Source organism: Bidens hawaiensis, unplaced genomic scaffold (genome assembly GCF_021521415.1).
Source record: "Bidens hawaiensis isolate Kalapana, Puna unplaced genomic scaffold, B.hawaiensis_p1.1 tig00000055_1, whole genome shotgun sequence".
Lineage (NCBI taxonomy): Eukaryota > Viridiplantae > Streptophyta > Magnoliopsida > Asterales > Asteraceae > Bidens > Bidens hawaiensis.
Window position 1 is genome coordinate 7,885,832 of NW_027491016.1, and position 9,198 is coordinate 7,895,029.

At 34.9% G+C, this 9,198-nt stretch overlaps 1 non-coding gene across 1 annotated transcript; it reads left to right on the forward strand.

The window, feature by feature from the left end:
* The first annotated feature begins 861 nt into the window (after positions 1 to 861).
* On the forward strand, positions 862 to 933 carry TRNAN-GUU (transfer RNA asparagine (anticodon GUU)). Its single transcript has one exon. It is a non-coding gene; the product is annotated as a tRNA-Asn (tRNA).
* Positions 934 to 9,198: the final 8,265 nt, after the last annotated feature.

Genomic DNA, 9,198 nt, shown 5'->3' on the forward strand with positions numbered 1-9,198 from the left:
TGTGACCAATTATCCAACCAACAAAACTACTTGTTAAAAATAAAATCTTCCTGTTGCATCGAAACATAAAAATGTTGACTAATCTCGCTAACATTGAACTTGGTAAAATGAAATGATTCAATAATTGAAAAATGAGATTATTCAGGAATACATATTGAATGCTGAGATTACGCATTGAATTTCTGGTAGTAGATCCATAATAAAAGAAGTTTTTGTGATTATTGCAGAAGAAATGAAACAAAAGATACGGTAGAGCTAGGACAGTTATTGTATGAGGTCTACCCAGTGCTAGATGCGGAGGCGCATAATAGATCGATATGAACATTATGAGTTGTCCCGTAATAAAACCAGTTGTTGCTGATACCCTCTTCTCGGCTCCTTCTTCTCCTTCTTCCATAACGTGAGCTCAGAGAAGAAAGAGATAGGAGGGTCCTATGGAGAATGTGGTCAGAAATCCATAATAGAGTCCGACCACAACGACCGAATTGATTATCTTCATGCATAAGGATACTAGATTACCTAGTAGAAAAGATTTCAAAATCATCACAAACCTCCCTTTTTCTTTTCTATTGCAATTTCTGGATTATTATATGATGATTTTGAAACTTTCCATATATAGAAAAGAAATAGAAAGAGATAGATTAGAAATGACATCTGTTATATGAATGACACCAAAAGTATATTAAATGAATGGAATTGGGATATGGATGGAATAGAGCCACTTTTAGGTTCCCTATGAAATGAGGCATGGAGGGGAGCCACTACGAAGAAGTTCCGGGAGTTACGAAGGAAGCTTCGAGCTCATATTGGTCATGGGTTGAGAACGGGAATGGAACTCTATGAGATCGAATCTCCCGTTGTTCCTCAGTAGCTCAGTGGTAGAGCGGTCGGCTGTTAACCGATTGGTCGTAGGTTCGAATCCTACTTGAGGAGATTTGAAAATCGCCGTCAACACTCCGGTGTTGGTCCGGGATACTCCTTTGTTCCATAGCCCTGGGGCTATTTACAACTATCCAATTAAGTCTTTTTGGACCGTGGGACTATGATTAGATATCTAAATATCTAAATATTTAACTTACCTTTCACCTTTGATTGTATATGAGCCATTAAAATGATTAGAAATTAAAAATGAATCTACAAAAATTTGAAGATACTTGATTCTCATGCATTTGGCTAGTTGTATACCTGCAATGAGTGCCTCGTATTCTGCTTCATTTTTAGTGGAACTCACAAGCTATTGAGTGGGGAAGTATGTCCCCCTGTGGCGATTTAATAGTATTCCCAATCCTCTTTTTTTTAACGTTTGAGGCTCCATCAGTGAAAAGTGTCCAAGGATCCTTGGTTTCTTCAAGCTGTTGAACTTCAAGATAGGCTTGTTCCTCTATGTCACTATTGAAATCAGCCACAAAGTCTGCTATGGCCTGCGACTTGATTGCGTTTCTAGGCTCATATTGAATATCATAAGCACTCAGTTTTACAGCCCACTTAGCCAATCTACCTGACATTTCTGGTTTTCTAAGGACATTCTTAATAAGATAATTAGTTTTTACGATGATAGTATGAGTTTCAAAATAATGTCTTAACTTAGTTGAAGCCAGAATTAGAGCGAGAATAAGTTTTTCTAGGTGAGAATACATGGATTCTGGATCAAGTAGACTTTTACTTACATAGTAAATTCGATGTTGGTTACCTTCGTTGTAAGAAGGATACTAGATCCTTCTCGATGGATTCTTGTATCTCAACTCCGATTAGTACTTTGCTGTCAGGATCCTCTGGGTGCAAGACCACTTCCTTAGAATCTTGTTCCCTAGTCTCCGTGACGTTTCTTCTTGCTTTCTTTAATTGCTATGCTTCCCTTAGCTTTTTTGTAGGCTTCATGGAAGAGGTATAGCAATCCTTAGCGTCTTGCTGGTCGCTTTCTATCTTCGCTATTCCCCATGGGGTAGGTAGCTTCACACATTGGTGGTAAGTAGAGGGAACTGCCTTAATTTCGTGTATCCAAGGCCTGCCAAGAATAACATTGCAACAAGATAAGGTATCGATAACACAAAATTTTTGAATAGAATTTACTCCCTCTATATATATGGGGAGTTTGATGTCCCCCAATGTATTCTTCGTTTCTCCACTGAATCCTACAAGAACTGAGGATCTCGAGACGATTTCCGATTCTGGAATATTTATTTTCCTAAGCACTTCTAATTGTATAATGTTGACTAAACTCCCGTCATCAATAAGGCACCTGCGAACATAATGGTTAGATATAAACAGAGTAATGACTAAACCATCATGATGAGGATCCTGGACGGTGACACGATCATCCTCATCAAAAGAAATGACTTTTTGCTCGATCGTTGTAGAAGTCCTGATCGGCCTTTCACTATTCTCTAATTTGCTTTCTTTGGCATGCCTTTTCGCAGCAGAATACGAAGTCCCGCATATGTCAGAACCTCCAAAGATTACATTGATAACTTGAGCATCCGGAGGAGGTGGAGTAGCCTTTTCTGGGACAGGCTCAGGATCCTGGGTTCTTGACTTCTTTCTTCCGAACAGCTCCTTAAGGTAGCCTTTGTTGAGGAGGTAGCTGATCTCCCTTCTCAACGTGATACAGTCTTCTATCATGTGGCCAAAGTCTTCGTGGAAAGCGCACCATTTGGATTTGTCTTTAGGAGGAGGCGCCTTCTCATTCTTCCTCGGCCATCTCGCTTTTTCACCCAAGCTCCTAACAGCAAGTATTACTCCTCCCATATCTACAGAGAAGCAGTAATCAGATATCCTTGGGCAATCTTCATCATCCTCTTCATCCTCCACAACGTTGATCTTTTGGCCATTTCGTTTGGAGTATGGTTTGGAGCCGTTATTCCTGAAGTAGGATCCTTGTTTCTTGTCTTGAATTTCACTCTTTGCCGGAGTATTTAGTTGATCTTGTATTCTTTGATCCTCCTCTAACCTGATGAATCTTAAAGCTCTATTTCGGACTTCATCTAAGTTCCTGCAATGGGTCATAACAAGATCTTGGTAAAATGGAGAGTCCTTTTTTAATCCATTTTGAATGCCTCAACAGATGTTGGACATCCAGATTTTGGAATTTCCAAGGCCTCTCTTCCAAACCTAGTAAGGAGCTGTCTAAGGGGTTCCCCACGAGGTTGGACAACTCTATATAAATCACTAGTTAATTTTTCAAAGGATCTACTGCATGAAAATTGACTATTAAACAGATTGATTAAATGAGAGAAAGAAGTAATTGAATAAGGAGGAAGACTTGGCAGCCATTTGAGAGTAGATCCAGTGAGTGTTGAGCCGAAGCCTTTGCATAAGCAAGCCTCTTTCAACCTTTTTGGGATTGGGTTGATTTCCATCCTCTCACGGTATAAGGCTACATGTTCCTTATGATCCATGGATCCATCATATAACTTCATACTAGGGGCAGTGAAGCGCTTTGGTATCTCAGCATCACATATTGGTGGAGCGAATCTGGATATTTTACGGCTTCTTGCTGATAACTCGGGGATAGGTTTGATGACTCCTGGTACACTGGATATCATATCCTTGAGCTTCTGTAACTCACGGGCTGTAGTTTGATTGATTCCTGTATCCTGTATCCTGCATACCACCATGATTAGTGCTAAAAGATAAATTATTGTAAGTGTTACCTCTTGTGTGATCAAAGGATCTCCCCCATAGCTGTGTCCGGGGTACACGTCAAGAGTTGGTCCAGCAGGAGCAGTGGTTTGCATGGGTATGAAGTCCCCTTCGTGGACCTCAAGTGGCTTTGATCGTGGTTCCTTCAAAGGTTCTTTCCCATAAAGATAGTAGGATTCTAGATGTTGATAGACGATGGATTCTGCTTGGAAACCCAAGGATCCTGGTTGAAGGACGGAGGATCCTTGATATTGGTGGGTGGAGGATCCTTGACGGAAAATTGAGGGTCCAGATTGGAAGGCCGAGGATCCTTGAGAGTACTGGTCAGAGTATCTTTTCTGGAAGAGGTCCGAGGATCCCTGCGGAGGATACGTGGATGCTGGACACCTTTGACTCGGGAAATCCAGAGTGTTGAAGTCAAGTATTTTCGGGATGATGGGACTTGCGACTTCAGTAGTCTTCCGAGTTCTCTTGATTTCCTCAATCTCATGGAGGATCCTCTGCTTGGTCTTGTTTTGCTGCTACATATAGTTTTTCATCTGTGCACATAAAACAGAAACATCATTGTTAGCAGTTACCATTTGGGAAACAGTAGTGGATTTTGATCTGGAGAAAACGACAATCTCTTTCTTCTGAGCAACAGTTATGGGATTTTGTGGCTTCGTAGAGACAGGTAGTGGTGGCAAAGATACTTGAGCCGAAGCACTTGAAGCAGCAGTTGTAGAAACATCTTTTCCTTAAGAGGCCATTGAGTGATAACTTTGAGTGTTGGGATTGAATAAAGGTAAGATATTTTTGGAATTAAAGCACCAACGGCCCCACGGTGGGCGCCAAACTGTTTTGGTCAAAAATCGGTCTGGATCAAGTAACTAAATTCGTATGTGAGGATTGATGCTTGTATGACAAATATGATCAAAGTGACTATATCAAAAGATGAACACCGAGATTTATATGAGGAAAAGCCCTTGGTAACTAGTATCCCGCCGGCATAAAAACCTCGGGTAGTGAAAACTATCACTACCGATTATATTGAACTTGAAATGATTACAATAGGTGAGAATATGAGCTGATCGTGAGTACAAAGTGTTTGCTAGAATGATTCTCAGTATACTATGTGTTGTGTGTTATGTGATATGATCAGCTCATATATATAGTTACAAGAAGAATAATTAAATAATAACTAGCCATAAAGAGCATTTATTGTCCTTACGGGAATCTTGGATCGGTTATGACTTTTATAAACGAGTCGTAACTCCTTCCAACATCCACAATCTTTAATGCTTTGACCAAGTCTTCAGCTGTTGAGGATCCTTGATCCATAAAGGATCTTTATTCTTGGAAACAGTCGCCAAGAATAGCTTATCCACAAGGATTAAGAATCCTGGTCCCAATAGTAACTGCCCTGGATCAAAGTGTAGTCTTCATAAATCAGCGTTCTGAATTTTGGTGAAGACAAGTGTCAAAATAACAGGAAGTGGAAATAAAGGTGAGGGTTGCTGTGAAGAGGACAGGTGTAAAAAAAACCTTGTTTTATTATAATAGTAGATTTGTAGCATTTTTCGGGTCTCTTGAGCATCTGTGTTGTTTCGTTTATTACGGAAATGATTTAGTAACTTGGGTTTATTCTTATTTTACTTTTTCTTGTATTCTAATTTCGGGACGAAATTTTCAAAAAGTTGTGAATACTGTAACATTCTTTAAATTTCGGATTCTAAATCCCGACCCGTTTTAAAAAATTTTTATTTTTCGTTCTATTTTATTAAATCAAATTAATAAGTTTATTGATCATTTATTTCTTGGCACCGACTTAGTTTCGGTTATTATTCTAAGTATCAAAAGTTATACAAAAATAACCCCTAGACTAAACCTTAATCCAACTTTGCATCCACAACCAAAACTCATGGACCAAGTTGCAAAATTTATTCAAAATCTCTTCCTCTTTCCTCTTCTTCCCGTCGCCGACACTAACCCCCCCTCTCCTCCATTGTTTGAACCGAAATTAACGAGGGTAATTGCAAAATTGATCTTGCCAAATCAATAACTAACCAAAATCGCATCCCACCGACGAATTAATTAAGGTATTATGTTGTATGGCAGCTATTACGACCTAAGCTAATCTGCGCCTGCCTCTAGTCCGTAAACCACTATATAAACACATCTAGAATTCAATTAAACCTGCACATACAATCCCTACAACATCACGAACCAAAACCCTAATCCAATTACAGTTGACAGAGCCGTCAATACCATTAACAAAGTCAAACTCAGCCGCGGCCCATCTATTCTCGTGAACCCTCAATTCGCGACCACCATAGGTAATTGAAACATGCTTGCAAATCGCTTTTGTCTGTTAATAAATAACCCCAACTTAATTTAATCAAACAATGAACCAATCAACGGATTTGAATTCCTAGGGTTTGTAATTGAATTTGGATTCTGAGTGAATCTGTTTATAAATTTTGGAGAACGTATTAAACCCAAACTGAAGCACCAGCCTGATGGCTGGTGTGTTTCTTGTAAAGGCTTTGAGCCAGCCCAGGGAGCGGGTTCGAACCCCCTGGACTCGGTTTTACTGTTTTTTTCTTTTTTTTATTTCATTTTATTTTCTTTTATGTTAACATAGTTGAATCGTAATCCACGACAAAAGAACACTAAGTTAACGAAACCGAACCTCTAGATGATTAATTCCCCTCATCTTGGCCTTAGTTTCACGACTTTCTTTTATATATACCTTTATATAATGATTATATATATTATTATATTAAAAATAGTTTAAATGTTTTACCACTCGTTTAAATACACCGATCTAATAACTTATTAACGTCCAAATAGTAAAGTGCTTATAATAATGGATCCACCAATTACATAACATGTCTAGTATTTACTTTTTCGACAATATATATATATATATAATGATTAATTATTCATAATAAGTACGTATTATTTATAAATATCATATCTTGGTTACATATTTTAATAACCATTAACGTTTACCATATACCAATATTAATAATAATAATAATAATAACAACAACAACGATAATAATAATTATAATAATAATAATTTTGATCATTAAATTAATAAAGTTCAAATAATAAACTTTGACTTAAAACAATCGAATCCCTAATTCGTTAAGTCTTGTTAATACTTCGTTTATATTTAATTAACATTACCGTTAACCATAGGAACCTTTGTCGGTGTATCCCGAGGAGCTTAATCATTTTCTGCCCTAACTTTATTTTATCTTATCCTCACTAATTCACTCACTAAAGGTAAGTAATTCACATCCCCCTGTTTTACCATTTTATATTTTTGGGGGCGTTATGCGTTCACAATTCAAACACTTTATTTCACACTACAATTCCATTATTTGCGTTATATAATATTGCTCAATTAGTTATACGGGCAAATGTGACTATGTGTTTATTTTATGTTTTGGTGGTTGGTACCTCATCCTCATCCTCATTAGTATGATCATACGCCGTCAGAGGAGCTCGTTATCTATGTGATTCGAGTGAAAAGACAATTTTTATATATATTGTTATGCTAGTTGTAGTAATTCATATTTATTGCAAGGAATTGTCATTTTCAATATTATATGTATTCAAAAACCGTGATTACCTGCCTAACTTTATGTTGACAAACTATATATTTTCACGCATGGCGTATGTAGCTATATTGGATGACGAAACAAGCTAAAAAGTAGTTGGACCTTAGGTTGCATGATGGATAAAGACTTCTAGAATAAATTAATTATTTTTCATTTGTAATGTTTATTTCTTTTGAGGCAATGTTGTGCTTTGCGTACTTGATATATGAAATGAATAATTTAGATATTAACACGTGTATTATACTTTATTGTCTTTTAAGCTATGATACAATTATGTCGCGCCCTGACATATTACGTCTTAGGTTGGGGTGTGACATGCTAATTGAATCAATTTTATTGTGTATATTATCATCAATTTAAGCTAAAACCATATGCTTTTTTTTTCTTTGTTATATAATTAGACAGATCGAGATTGTAAATCAACCTTCATCATATCAAGAAATAAAGAAATAATACTAAAAATAAATGAATAATTCTAAATATATGGTAATATTTTGAATCATATTTATGATGTTTAATATTCTTTTTATCATAGTTTAATATCTTTTTACTTTTTCACTTTTAACATTTAAATTCCATAAATTTTTTATTATGCTTTAAAACCAAAACAAAATACATAAATTATTAAATTCAATAGATTTAGCGTAACCAGTGTGTGTAGTACACTTTTTTAAATATCCAAAATCATAATAACATATCATAATAATTTAACATATTAATAAGCTAATTTGTTACACATATAACTTACCCAAGGTTATGTTATTTCCCTTAACTAAACCTGCACAAAAAAGTGTGAGAAGAGATATTAACTAATCATGTAATTTCTTTTTATGTTTTGATTATTTAAACACAAGGGTATATTAGTAAAATAAAAAGTGTTTTGTTTTGTAACCAATACTCATTAGTTGTTAATTAACATTAAGTTACTAACTAATTGTCAATTACAAACTATTATTGTCAATATTATTATTTTTTATTTCAACTAAAATATGATTAGTTATAATCCATTTTATATAAAATCGTTTTATTTTAAAGCAAGACTAATTATTACTATTTTTTTATTGATTTCAAATGTAAAGTGTTTTTTTATTATTATTTTAATCAACTATCATAGTTTATGTTTATCTAATGTAATGTTAACATAGCTACGTGATGTAGTGTAAACATACTTTTAAATAATGTGTAGTCATAACTAATGTGGTGTAGACATATCCAATGTAGTGTAGGCACAATTAATGTAGTGTAGACACACTCTCAAATATTGTGTAGTCGATCATAACTAACGTAGTGTATGACATATCTAATGTAGTGTAGATGCATTTTTATTTTATTTATTTTAATTGTTTTTTAATCTATCTATTATTATATAGTAACAAACATGTTTTTCCTTAATTATTTTTCAATCAATCTTGTGTTTGTAGACAAATACGAGTTATGTGTAGGTAAATATTACTTACGTATATATGAAAATGAATTGAACTTACAATATATGTAGGAAAATATGAGTTATATGTAGGTGAATATAAGTATGCGTAAATAAATATTAGTTACGTGCTATTGAATATAAAAGGAAATAATAACCTGTGTAGGTGAATACGAGTTACGTGTAGATGAAAATAAAAATAAGTAACAATTTTTATAAGTGAATATCAGTTATGTGTGGATGATTATGCTACATGTGTAGGTGAATTAATTACCATTCATCTACTTATACATTTTTTTTATATGTATGTAAAAAATAATTCAAATGAATTTTTAAGAAACGTGAATGTAAAAATTTGATCAGAAAGTATTTTATTCAAATATCTCCAAAAAGATGTTTAATGTAAATGACAATTTCTTTTTTCTAAAAATTTATAAATTTATGAAAGAATTGATGTAGAAAGTAATTTAGAGACAAATGGCAAAAGACGTCCTTTAAGTTTGACCTGATTTTCATTAGACGTCC